Source organism: Sus scrofa, chromosome 6 (assembly GCF_000003025.6).
Source record: "Sus scrofa isolate TJ Tabasco breed Duroc chromosome 6, Sscrofa11.1, whole genome shotgun sequence".
NCBI classification, from domain to species: domain Eukaryota; kingdom Metazoa; phylum Chordata; class Mammalia; order Artiodactyla; family Suidae; genus Sus; species Sus scrofa.
In genome coordinates, this window is record NC_010448.4 from 160,998,733 (window position 1) to 161,012,877 (window position 14,145).

The following is a 14,145-nucleotide window of genomic DNA, read 5'->3' on the forward strand; positions in this document are numbered from 1 at the left end:
CAGTTTCTAACCCCTGCCATTCCAGTGGACAGTGGGGAAGTGCAGGGCAGTAGCACTGACTGTGGAGAACTCTTTCTGTTTTAATTGCTTCAAACCAAATGCTGTATTCTCCTCAAAGACTCTAAAGTTCTTCCTCTGTTCCAGCAGATCTTGCTGGTAGGGGTACTTCCCAGTGAGTAGGAGCTTTTATTCTTTCCAGCTCCCTCCTAGGGGTGTAGGTCCCATCCTGCTTCCTTTCTCTTTTTCTCTCTCTTTTCCATTTTTCTTTTGTCCTACTCAGTTTCATGAAGATTTTCTAGCACTCTCAGAATTCTGAGGTCTTTTGTCAGCATTCAGCAAATTTTCTGTGCAAATTGTTCTACATGTGGTATTTTTTCGATGTATTTGTGGGAGTAGGAGAGCTTCATGTCCTACTTCTCCATCATCTTCTCCAAGGATAAAAATTTTAAATTTATTTTTATTCAAATATAGTTGATTTACAATGTTAATTTCTTATGTACAGCAAAGTGATTCAGTTATATATATTTAATATATGCAATATATATTCTTTTTCATATTTTCTCCATCTCTCCTTCTCCTCTCCCCTTTTGGCAACCACAGTCTATTCTCTACGTCTGTGAGTCTGTTTCTGTTTCATAATTGGTTCATTTATGCCATATTTCAGATTCTGCATGTAAGTGCTATCATATGATATTTGTCTTTCTCTTTCTGACTTACTTAATAAGATAATTTGTAGGTCCATCCATGTTGCTGCAAATGCTATTATTGCATTCTTTTTTATGGCTGAGCAGTATTCTTGTGTGTGTGTGTGTGTGTGTATGTGTGTGTGTGTACACAGGTTTTTCCCCAAAACAATAAAACAGCACATGGCATAGTAATTTATTTATTTCTGGTCACACCCATGGCATGTGGAAGTTCCCAGGGCAGGGATCGAACCCATGCCACAGCTGTGACTTGAGCCACTGCAGTGACAACAGTGAATCCTCAACTCTGTGCCACAAGGGAAGTCCACAGCACAGTAATTTAGCACATAATATAAACTGATATATTCAATCAATAATGCTGAAAATGGTTGAGTCTTAACGTTGGGATTCCTCAAAAACTTACACTCTTAAGGTTATCAAAGTTATCAACAAAACAACAAAAGGATTTACCTCAGAAAAGTCTTAGCGTGAGAGAAACTATGACTCCTAGAAACTGGAAATCTTTTACAACAGAAATAATTGACTTGCCTTTCTATAACTGAGCTACGGCAGATAGGCTCAAGCTCATTTTAATTTTAAGTAACACTGCTATAATTCCTAGCTTGAGAAAGCGTTTTCTAAAGTTAAGATTAATGTTGCAGCTTTCACCACAGGGTATATACACCACATGTTCTTTATCCATTTATCTGTTGATGGACATCATTTAGGTTGTTTCCATGTCTTGGCTATTGTAAATAGTGCTGTTCTGAACATATGTGTGCATGTATCTTTTTGAACTCTGGTTTTGCTGGATATATGCCCAGCAGAGGGACTGCTGGATCACAGAGCAACTCTTTTTTTTTTTTTTTTTTTTTTTTTAAGAATCCCCATGCTATTTTACATAGTGGCTGCACCAACTTACATTTCCATCAACAGTGTAGGACGGTTGCTGTTTCTCCACACCTTCTCCAGCATTTGTTATTTGTAGACTTTTTTTTTTTCTTATGACTACACCCTCAGCATATGGAAGGTCCTGGGCCAGGGACTGAATATGAACTACGGCTGTGACCTATGCCACAGCTGTAGCAATGCCAGATCCTTTAACCCACTGTGCTGGGCCAGGGATTGAACCTGTGCCTCTGCAGTAACCCAAGCTGCTGCAGCTGGATTCTTAACTCACTATATACCATAGCAGGAACTCTGTAGACTTTTTAATGCTGGCCATTCTGACTGGTGTGAGGTAGAACCTCACTATAGTTTTGATTTGCATTTCTCTAATAATTAGTGATGTCAAGCATCTTTTCATGTGCATAGGCATAAATCTTGACAACTTCAGTTTAGGGAATGATTATAGCTATGACACCAAAGATACAAGCAACAACAACAAAAAATGGATAAATTGGACTTTTGAAAATTAAAAACTTTCATTCTTCAAACACCACCATAAGAAAGTGAAAAGACAACTCATAAAATGGGAGAAAATTTTTACAAATCATACATCTGATATAGAATTTGTATTGAGAGTATATAAAAAACTCTTACAACCTGAAATCCCCATGTGGTGCAGCAGAAACAAAATTGACTAGGAATCATGAAGTTCCAGGTTTGACTGTTGGCCTCGCTCAGTGGGTTAAGGATCTGGCACTGCCGTGAGCTGTGATATAGGTAGCACACATTTTGCATCCTGCATTGCTGGGGCTGGGGCGTAGGCCAGCAGCTGTAGCTCTGATTCGACCCCTAGCCTGGGAAGCTCCACATGCCACAAGTGCAGCCGTAAAAAGAAAAACAAACAAACAAACAAACAAACAAAAAAACCCCAAAAGAAACAAAACTCAATAACCCAAATGGAAAAAAAAAAAAACGGACAAAGCTTCTGAATAGATATTTCTCTAAAGAAGATATACAAATATCCAATGTGCACATTAAATGGTTTTCAACATCATTAGGCTTTAATGAAATGCAACTCAAAACATGGTGAGATAAAACTTGATGCCCACTAAAATAACGATAATAAAGAAAAGACAGGAAATAAATGTTAACGAGGATATGACATATTAGAACCTTCATACACTGCCTTTGGGGTTATAAAATGGTACAGGCACTTTGGAAAACAGTCTGGCAGTTGTCCAAAGACTAAACATAGAGTTCCCATAAGACAAAGCTTTTCCATTCCTATGTATATACTCAAGAGAAATGAAAACATTATATACACGCAAAAACTTGTATATATGAATGTTCATAGCACCATTATTCATAACAGTCAAGAAATGGAGGAGTTCCAATTGTGGAACAGTGGGTTAAGAAGCCAACTAGTATCCATGAGGACACAGGTTCAATCCCTGGCCTCATTCAGTGGGTTAAGGATCCAGTGTTGCCATGAGCTGTGGTTGCAGATGCGGATAGGAGCTGGAGTTGCTGCAGCTGTGGTGTAGGTTGACAGGTGCAGCTCAAATTCGACCCCTAGCCTGGGAACTTCCAAATGCTGCAGGTGCATCCCTCAAAAGGAATAAAAGAAGTGGAAACAACCCAAATGCCCTTCAGCCAATAAATGTATAAACAAAACGTTATATATCAATTCAATGGAATATTTTCAGCCATAGAAAAATAAAACAATGTTACTGATAAATGAAGTAACACAGATGGACCCTGAATACATTATGCTAAATGAAAGGTGGAAGATTCAAGAGACCATACGTTGTATATTTCTACTGGTATATGCACACTGTGTTATATGGAATGACTGGCCAACGGGGACCTGCTGTATAATATGGGGAACTCTACCTAATATTCTGTGATAATCGATATGGGAAAAGAATATGAGAAAGAATGGATGTGTGTATACGTATAAATGAATCACTTTGTTGTACAGCAGAAATTACCATAACATTGTAAATCAACTATACTTCAACAAAACTTTTTTAAAAAATGAAAAAAAAAATGAATCATGGATTTACATATAAAATGCAAAACTACAAAACTTTTAGAAAAAAAAATAAAGAAAATCTTTGGGGAAAAAGTAATGTCCAAAACTCTACTTAAAAGAGACACATGCACCTGCATGTTCACTGCAGCACTGTTCACAATAGCCAGGACATGGAAACAACCCAAATGTCCATCAACAGAGGATTGGATCCGGAAGATGTGGTATATATACAAATGGAATACTACTCGGCCATAAAAAAGAACGACGTAATGCCATTTGCAGCAACATGGATGGAACTAGAGAATCTCATACTGAGTGAAATGAGCCAGAAAGACAAAGACAAAACACCATATGATATCACTTATAACTGGAATCTGATATCCAGCACAAATGAACATCTCCACAGAAAAGAAAATCATGGATTTGGAGAAAAGACGTGTGGCTGCCTGATGGGAGAGGGAGGGAGTGGGAGGGATTGGGAGCTTGAGGTTATCAGATACAACTTAGAATAGATTTACAAGGAGATCCTGCTGAGTAGCATTGAGAACTTTGTCTAGATACTCATGTTGCAACAGAACAAAGGGTGGGGAAAAAATGTAAATGTAATGTATACATGTAAGGATAACTTGATCCCCTTGCTGTACAGTGGGAAAATAAAAAAAAAACATTAAAAAAAAGAAATGTCAAGAATAGACAAATCTATAGATACAGAAAGTAGATTAGTGGTTGTCTTGGCTTGGAGGGTTGTGGAAAAACGGAGGGCAGTGGTTGCTAAGGGTATTGGGTTTCTTTTGGAAGTGATACAAGTGTTGTAAAGTGATTATGAAAATGGTTCTACAACTCTGTGAATACCTAAAGAAAAAACGCACTGAATTATATACTTTAAAAGGGCAAATTGCATGGTTTGTGAATCATAACTCAATAAAGCTAGTATACATAAAACAACCTAAAACTAAGAAACTTTTAGAAAAGAACGTAGAAGCAAATCCTTGTGACCTTGGGTTAGGTTAAGAGTTCTTGGACATGACACTAAAAGCATGATCCAAAAAGGAGAAATGGATAAACTGGTCTTTACCAAAATTAAAAACGTATACTTTGCAAAACTGTCTATTGAGAGGATGAAAGCACAAGTCATCAAATGGGAGAAAATATTTGTAAATCATATGTCTGACAGAAAGATTTGTATAGAGAATATACAAATAACACTCTAAATTACATAGAAAGATAATCCACTTAGAAAATGCATAAAAGACTTGAACAGACTCTTTACCAAAGAAGTTATATCAATGGCAAATATGAAAAGCTGTTCAACATCACTACCTATTAAAGAAATGCAAATTAAATTAGTAAACATATTTTGAATGGCTAAAATTTAAAATACTGCTAAGACCAAATAGTAATGAGGATGTGGAAACATGATTCTCTTATAAATTACTGGTGGGTATGTAATATAGTACAATCTGGAAATTAATCTGGTAGTTTCTTTAAAAATTAAACATGCCACAAAACCCACTAACTGCATTTCTGGGCATTTATTCTAGAGAAATTAAAACTAACATTTATAGAAAAGCTCATACACAAATGTTCATGGTATCATTTGTAATAGCCTGTAATTGGAAACAACCCAAACATTCCTCAATTGATGAAGGGTTAAACAAATTGTGGTATATCCACATGATATTATACTACTCAGCAATAAAAAAGTTAAAAAACTACTGATACATGCAGTGATTTGGAGCAATCTCAAGGGTATTATGCCTAGTGAAGAAAAGCCAATCTCAAAAGGCCACATGCTATATGATTCGATTTACATAACATTCCAGAAATGATGAAATTATAGCGATGGAGAACAGGTCAGTGGTTTCTAGGGGTTAGGGAAAAGGAGGAAGGGAGTGAACATGAGGGAGATCCTTTATGGTGATGGAACAATTCTGTATGTTGATTGTGGCAGTGGTCATGCAAATCTGCACATATGATGTCACAGAATTATGTACAGGGACAACAACAAGTGAGTACATGAAAAAACTGGTAAACTTTGAGTAACATTTATAGTCTAAATTTTCTGGTTTTGATAATGTATATTTATAACAAAGTATAAAGTGTACTTTTCATAAACTATACTTATGAAATATATTATTGAGTGACGTGAGTGATGGGTATACAGGGCATATTTGTAAATTTTTGGTAACTTTTTGATCTGTAATTCATAATAATGTAAAATAAATCCATTGTATTTATATTTACTAACAACAAACAACCAGGAAATAAAAATTTTAAATCAATACTATTTAACCATAGCATTAAAATACCTATAAATAAATATAAAACAAATGTGAAGGACTTCTATACTGAAAACCATGAACTAAACTAAAAGAACACTTAGCTGCATGCAAAGCAATAAAATTAGAACACACCCTCACACCATGCACAAAAATAAACTCAAAATGGCTGAAAGACTTAAATATAAGACAGGACACCATCAAACTCCTGGGAGAGAACATAGGCAAAACACTCTCTGACATCAACATCATGAATATTTTCTCAGGTCAGTCTCCCAAAGCAATAGAAATAAGAGCAGAAATAAACCCATGGGACCTCATCAAACTGAAAAGCTTTTGCACAGCAAAGGAAACCCAAAAGAAAACAAAAAGACAACTTACAGAATGGGAGAAAATAGTTTCAAACCATGCAACAGACAAGGGCTTAATCTCTAGAATATATAAGCAACTTATACAACCCAACAGCAAAAAAGCCAATCAATCAATGGAAAAAATGGGCAAAAGACCCGAATAGACTGTTCTCCGAGGAAGATGTACAGATGGCCAGCAAACACATGAGAAAATGCTCAACATCACTGATCATAAGAGAAATGCAAATCAAAACTACCATGAGATACCACCTCACACCAGTCAGAATGGCCATCATTAAGAAGTCGACAAATAACAAGTGCTGGAGGGGCTGTGGAGAAAAGGGAACCCTCCTGCACTGTTGGTGGGAATGTAAACTGGTACAGCCACTATGGAGAACAGTTTGGAGATACCTTAGAAATCTATACATAGAACTTCCATATGACCCCACAATCCCACTCTTGGGCATATATCCGGACAAAACTCTACTTAAAAGAGACACATGCACCCGCATGTTCACTGTAGCACTATTCACAATAGCCAGGACATGGGAACAACCCAAATGTCCATCGACAGAGGATTGGATTCGGAAGATGTGGTATATATACACAATGGAATACTACTCAGCCATAAAAAAGAATGACATAATGCCATTTGCAGCAACATGGATGGAACTAGAGAATCTCATACTGAGTGAAATGAGCCAGAAAGACAAAGACAAATACCATATGATATCACTTATAACTGGAATCTAATATCCAGCACAAATGAACATCTCCTCAGAAAAGAAAATCATGGACTTGGAGAATAGACGTGTGGCTGCCAGATGGGAGTGGGAGGGATTGGGAGCTTGGGGTTATCAGATACAACTTAGAATAGATTTACAAGGAGATCCTGCTGAGTAGCATTGAGAACTATGTCTATATTCTCATATTGCAACAGAATAAAGGGTAGGGGGAAAAGTGTATACATGTAAGGATAACTTGATCCCCATGCTGTACAGTGGGAAAAAAAAGAATACTATATACAGAAAAGAATGAAGTAAATACTAGGTTCCAATATGAATTCATTAAGAACAAACCATGGTATGTAGTGTAATTTCTTTTTTCCCAATAAAATAAGAGAATGCCATAAAAAAGAACACAAATAAATTAAAGAAGTCAATAAAAGTAGAGTAATATTATCCTCATAGATTGGAAGAATCATTGTTAAGATATCCCTTCTCCCTAAAATGACTTATAGATTCAATGCCAGTCCAATACAAATCCAAGCAGGCCTTTTAGAAGAACTAAATAAGCTGCTTTCTAAATTATACTGAGGCATTCTGGTTATGGCACAGGAGAATCGGATCTGACTAGTATCCACGAGGGCAGAGGTTCAATCCCCGACCTCACTCAGTGGGTTGGGGATCCAGCGTTGCTGTGAGCTATTATAGGATGACAGCGGTTGCTCTGATTCCATCCCCTTGCTTGGGAACATCCATATGCCATGGCTACAGCCCTAAAAATCAAAAATTAAATAAATAAATAATAAATTATATGGAAAAATAAAGCATCTAGAATAGCCAAAATATTCTTGAACAAAGAAGAATAAAGCTGGAGGACTTACACCATACATGCTTCCTTAACTATAAGGCTACAGTAATTAAGACAGTGTAGCATTATTTAAGGACAAATAGTTCACTAAAAAGAGTACAGAATTCAACAAATAAACCAACCACATGTACAGTAGATTGATTTTTCTAAGTGACTAATTAGTTCAATGGGGAAAGAAAGTCTCTTTTACAAAATTTTCTGGAGCAACTGGATATCATCATGGAAAGTAATGAACCTTGACCTTTATTACCTCACAGACCTAAACATAAAACCCAATATCATATAGCAAATATAAAAGAAAATATAGAATATCTTTTCTTTTTTTTTTCTTTTTTGTCTTTTTGCCTTTTTCTAGGGCTGCTCCTTCAGCATATGGACATTCCCAGGCTAGGGATCTAATTGGAGCTGTAGCCACCGGCTTACGCCACAGCCACAGCAACACAGGATCCGAGCTGCGTCTGCAACCTACACCACAGCTCATGGCAATGCAGGCTCCTTAACCCACTGAGCAAGGCCAGGGGTTGAACCCACAACCTCGTGGTTCCTAGTCGGATTTGTTAACCACTGAGCCATGACGGAAACTCCTAGAGTATCTTTACAAAATTAGGAAGATAAATATTTGTTACATAGGATACACATTTCTTTTAAAGTTTCTTTTAAAAGAAAAAAACCATAGACTGGTCTTTATAAACATTAAAACTTTCTGCCTACAAACTGATACCATTATAAAAATTAACAGACAAGCCACAGTCTGGAAAAAATCATTCACAATATATATATCTTACAATAGACTGATATCCAAATTGTATCAATAACTCCTACATGTCATTTATTTAAAAAACAAACAAAACAAAACCAATAACTCAATTTTAAAAATGAGCAAAAACTTGAGCAAGTAGGCCACAAAAATATTAGGCACATAGAATTCCCAGGTGACCTAGAGGTTAAGGATTCAGTTTTGTCACTGCTGAGGACTGGGTTTGATCCCTGGCCTGGGAACTTCCACATGCCACAGCCATAGCCAAAAAAATAAATAAATAAATTTTTAAAATTTAAAGATTTTTTAAAAATTAAAAGAATTTACAAACTGGCCAAGCAAAGCATGAAAAGGTGCTCAACATCATTAGTTATCAGAAAAATGTAAATTAAAAGCATATTGAAATGTCACTTCACACACATTAGAATGGCTAAAATAAAAAACACTTGTAACATGAAATGCTGACAAGGATGTGGAGCAACTAGAACACTCACTTATTGTTGATAAGAGGGAAATAAATTATAAGCAGTTTTCTTTTCTTTTTTCTTTTTTTGTCTTTTTGCCTTTTTTTTTCCAGGGCCACTCCTACAGCATATGGAGGTTCCCAGGTTAGGGGTTGAATCGGAGCTGCAGCCACCAGCCTACACCAGAGTCACAGCAACGCTGGATCCGAGCCGCCTCTGCAACCTACACCACAGCTCACGGCAACGCCGGATCCTTAACCCACTGAGCAAGGCCAGGGATCGAACCTGAAATCTCATGGTTCCTAGTCAGATTTGTTAACCACTGCGCCACGACGGGAACTCCATAGTAGTTTCTTATAAAGATACACATACATTTATTCAAGCCCCACCAATTCCATAGTCAGTTATCTTTTCCAAGAAAAATGAAAATATATATTTACTAAAAGTACATAAATCAATTCATACTAATTAAAAACTGAACAAATGTCCATCAATAAAACAATGTTTATATACATAAACATGTTATTGTATATTCATAAAATGGAACACTACTTACTGCAAGAAAGAACACAGTTTCTAACACATAAGGTAACATGAGTGAATCCCTCAAAATTGTATTAAGTGAAAACCATATGTGAAAGATACATATTACATGATTTTATTTGGATAAAATCTAGGAACAGATAAAAATTAAACTTTGTTGACAGAAATCAGAAAGCGCTTACGTGGAACGGTTAGAGAAACTAGAAGGGGACATGAGGGAACTTATTCAGATCATAAAAATATATACATATATTTTTTGTCTTTTTGCTTTTCTAGGGCTGCACCCGTGGCATGTGGAGGTTCCCAGGCTAGGGGTCTAATCAGAGCTGTAGCCGCCGGCCTACGCCAGAGTCACAGCAACGTGGGATCCGAGCCACGTCTGCGACCTACACCACAAATCACAGCAACGCCAGATCCTCAACTCACTGAGCAGGGCCAGGGATCAAACCCGCAACCTCATGGTTCCCAGTCGGACTCTTTAACCACTGTGCCACGATGGAAACTCCCATAAAAACATTCTGATTCTTGTTTGGGCGTTGTTGAAAAATACACTTGTCAGCATGCAGTGAGTGGAACATCTAAGGTCTTGCATTCCATTGTAGGTAATTAAACACCAATATTTTAAAAACCACTTCAGTGGTATTCTTTCCCCAAATCCATATACCCAGTATAAAAACAAGAAAAACATAAGATAAATCCAAATTGAGGAAACACTTTACAAAATACATGACCAGTACTCCTTAAAACTGTAAAAGCTCTGAGGCAAAACATGGAAAGTCTGAGATACAGTGACAGAGCAGAAGAAATTCTGGATTAGGACTTGAAGGAGCAAAAGTAAATTCAAGTAAAAACTGGAGAAACCCAAATAGAGTCTGGAGGTTGGTTAATAACGATGTACCAATGTTGGTTTCCTGGTTTTGACAAATGGGTCATGGTAAGCAGACGTTTAACACAGGGGTAAAATAAGTCAAGTTCAAGAGAACTCTGTGCTGTATTACCTTTGGAACTGTCCTCTAAATCTGTTATTCCAAAGCAATTTACTTAAAATCATATCATAAAAGCATAAACATATACAATTTCCTGTAATAAAGGTTAGTATAAGATGTGCAAGTCTTTTATAAAGTAATTATGAAGTTTCACTGAAAGATATTAAAGATAACGTAAAAACAGAGAAACACTATGCTTATAGATTAGAAAACTTAATATTATAAAGAATTCGTTTTTACCCACTTGATCTAAAATTGCACTGCAGTTCCCTTCAAAATTCCAAAAGAATTTCAATAAATGCTACTAGGCAGCTGGGCAAACATATGGGGAAAAAGTTAAATTGGACTGCTATTTATACCAAACACAGAAATCAATTCTAGACAGACTAAAGATCTATACAGTCAAAACTATAAAACTCTTAGAAGACAACATAGAAGAGTATCGTTATGACTTTAGAGTAGGGAAGAAAAATGTAATAAAAGGAAGGGCTAAGAAATTAGTTTACATTGAAAATTAAAGAATTTTTTTGTTCATCAGAACACAAGATAAAATAGTGAAAACAAAATCGGAAACAGACTCACAGACACAGAAAACAAACTTATGGTTACCAAAGGGTAATTTATGGTTAACAAAGAGGAGGGATAAATAGGAGTATGGGATTAAAAGATACATATCACTACATATATATAAAATAGATAAACAACAAGGATTTACTTAATAGCATAGGAAACTATATTCAGTATCTTCTAATAACCTGCAATGGAAAAGAATTTGAAAAATAATACATATTATATATATATATATATATATATATATATATATATAAATGCTGAATCACTTTGTGTGTGTGTGTGTGTATATATATATAGATATATATATGCTTTGCTATACACCTGAAATACAATATTGGAAGTCAACTATACTTCAATTTAAAAAGAACAGTGAAAACAAAAGCCACAAAATTGATGAAGATATCAAAATTAACATAACTGAAAAAATATTATGTATCCATATAAATAACTTTTAAAGTTTAGTAATATAAAGACAAAGTAATAGAAAAAGCGGTAAAAGTTTTTTAATAAATCTTATTGGAGTATAGTTGATTTACAAAGCTGTGTTAGTTTCAGGTATAGAGCAAGATAAATCAGTTTATATATATAAACTACACATATATATATACAAACTATGTGTATACATATATATATAAACTGTGTGTGCATATACACACGCACACACACACACACATATATATATATCCCTTCCTCCATTCTTTTTAAAGAGGTAAAAGATGTGAATAGACATTTTACCAAGAGAAAACCATAATGGCCAATGAACTTTAGAAAAGACGATCACCTCATATTTTAGCAGGAAAATACAAATCAAAACTATAGTGAGATATCAAGAGAATGAGAAGACAAGCCACAAACTGGATAAAAGTGTTTGCAAAAGACATATCTAATAAAACACTAGTATTTAAAATATAAAAGAACTCTTAAACTACAACAATATGAAAACAAACAACCCAATTTTAAAAATGGGCAAAAGAGCTGAACCTCACTAAAAAAAGATACATACAGATGGTACATAAACATATGAAAAGATATTCAGCATCATGCATCATTAGGGAGATGAAAAATTAAACCAACAAAATACTACTATACACCTATTATAATGGCAAAATTCCAAAACACTGACAACACCAAGTGCTGGTGAGGATGTAGAGAAATAGGAACTCTTACTCATTGCTGGTGTGAATGCAAAACGGTACAGCCACTTTGGCAAACAGTTTGGCAGTTTCTTACAAAACTAAATCTCTCTTACCATTCAATCCAGCAATCATGTTCCTTGGTAGTTACCCAAATGAGCTGAAAATATGTCCACACAAAAACCTGCACATGAATATTTATAGCTGCTTAATTCATAATTGCCAAAACCTGGAAGCAACCAAGATGTCCTTCAGTGAGTGAATAAATAAATTGAGGTAGATAAATACAATGGAATATTATTCAGTGCCAAAATAAATACGCTATCAAGCTTTGAAAAGACAGGGAAATCTAAATGAGTATTAATAAGAGAAAGAAGCCTAAAAAGGCAACATGCCTTATTATTCCAACTATATAAGGCAGAACTATGGAAAGAGTTAAATGATAACTGGTTGGGAAGGATGAATAGTCATGAAACTAAAAGATTTTTAGAATAGTAAAACTATTGTATATGATACTATAATGCAACTCTCTGTCTCTGTCTCTCTGTCTGTCCCTGTGTGTGTATGTGTCTGTCTGTCTCCACATATATGTCCAAAACCATAGAATATAGGATTCAAAGGTGAATCCTAATGTAAACACTGGACTTTGGGTGATGATGTGTCAATGTTGGTTCAACAGTTGTAACAAATGTACCACTCTGGTGTAGGATGTTGATAGTGGTACTTATGTGGGGGCAAGGGATATGTGAGAACTCTATGCTTTCTTCTCAATTTTATTGTGTACCTAAAACCACTTAAAAAATAGTCTATTAAGAAAAACTACAGTAAGATATTATTACACATCCATCAGATTGTTAAACATTTACAAGCCTAAAAATGTAAGTATTTGTTCATATGGAGCAATTTGTTCATATGGAGCAATCCTAGCAATTATGCATGCCTCAGGGGAATGTATACTGATAAAGCTACTTTGGAAAATAATTTGAAATTATCTAGTAATATTGAACATGCACGAACCCCATGAGTTAGCAATTCCACCGCTAGGTACATTCCCTATGAAAATTTCCCTTAAAAAGAAAACTGAAAACAACCCAAATGTCCTTAACATAAAATTTGACATATTCATTCCATAAAATACCATAAGACAACAAAAAAGTAATGAACAACATGCACCAACCTGGATTAATCTCAGAAATGTAATAGCACAAGCAACAAGGGAAGAATATAATTAGACATGGAGTCCAAAATCATAAAATTTAATAATACACTGTTTAGCTATATCATAGTTTTTCATTTCTGCCAGGGTCTCCCTTGTTTTACACGTTCATACAACGGTATAGGTAATACAAAGTTAAATGTGTCTGCATTTCCCACTGATACTGCCCTAGCACTTCCAAGGTAGGATTGGTATCTTACTATCCTCAATAGGGAGAGCCCAGAGCTCAGAATGTAATGAGGACTTAATAAAACCTTGTTCAATTGTATTAAATTTCAATTAGTTGGTTTGGTTAGGTTACTTGGTTATCTGAGTATCCTCTTATCTCCAAATCTCTTCCTTCTTATAGGTCCGGCAATTTTGCTTTGTTTTTCTTATGCCATTTATCTTTATCCCTATAACAATTCCAATATGAGGAATATAGATTCTCGGGCCAGAGATACAGAGAAGCAACTGTAGAAGGAGATATTTTCATTTAGTTTTTCAGTTTCCTATAAGATAAACTCCCATTATTTTGGGTAATTTAAATTTAGCTCCTTGTTATTGTCCCTCAAATTTAAAAATGACAGTGGATACTCTTAAATTTAAAGACAACAATGCTAATGATATGGTGTCAAGAGAAATTATTTGAAAAGATTGCTATAA

The 14,145-nt window shown here is 35.3% G+C and overlaps 1 long non-coding RNA gene across 1 annotated transcript in view; it reads right to left on the reverse strand.

The window, feature by feature from the left end:
• Window positions 1-14,145, reverse strand: part of C6H1orf185 — a 113,448-nt gene that overhangs the window by 13,183 nt on the left and 86,120 nt on the right. The gene's annotated exons all lie outside the window — the stretch shown is intronic.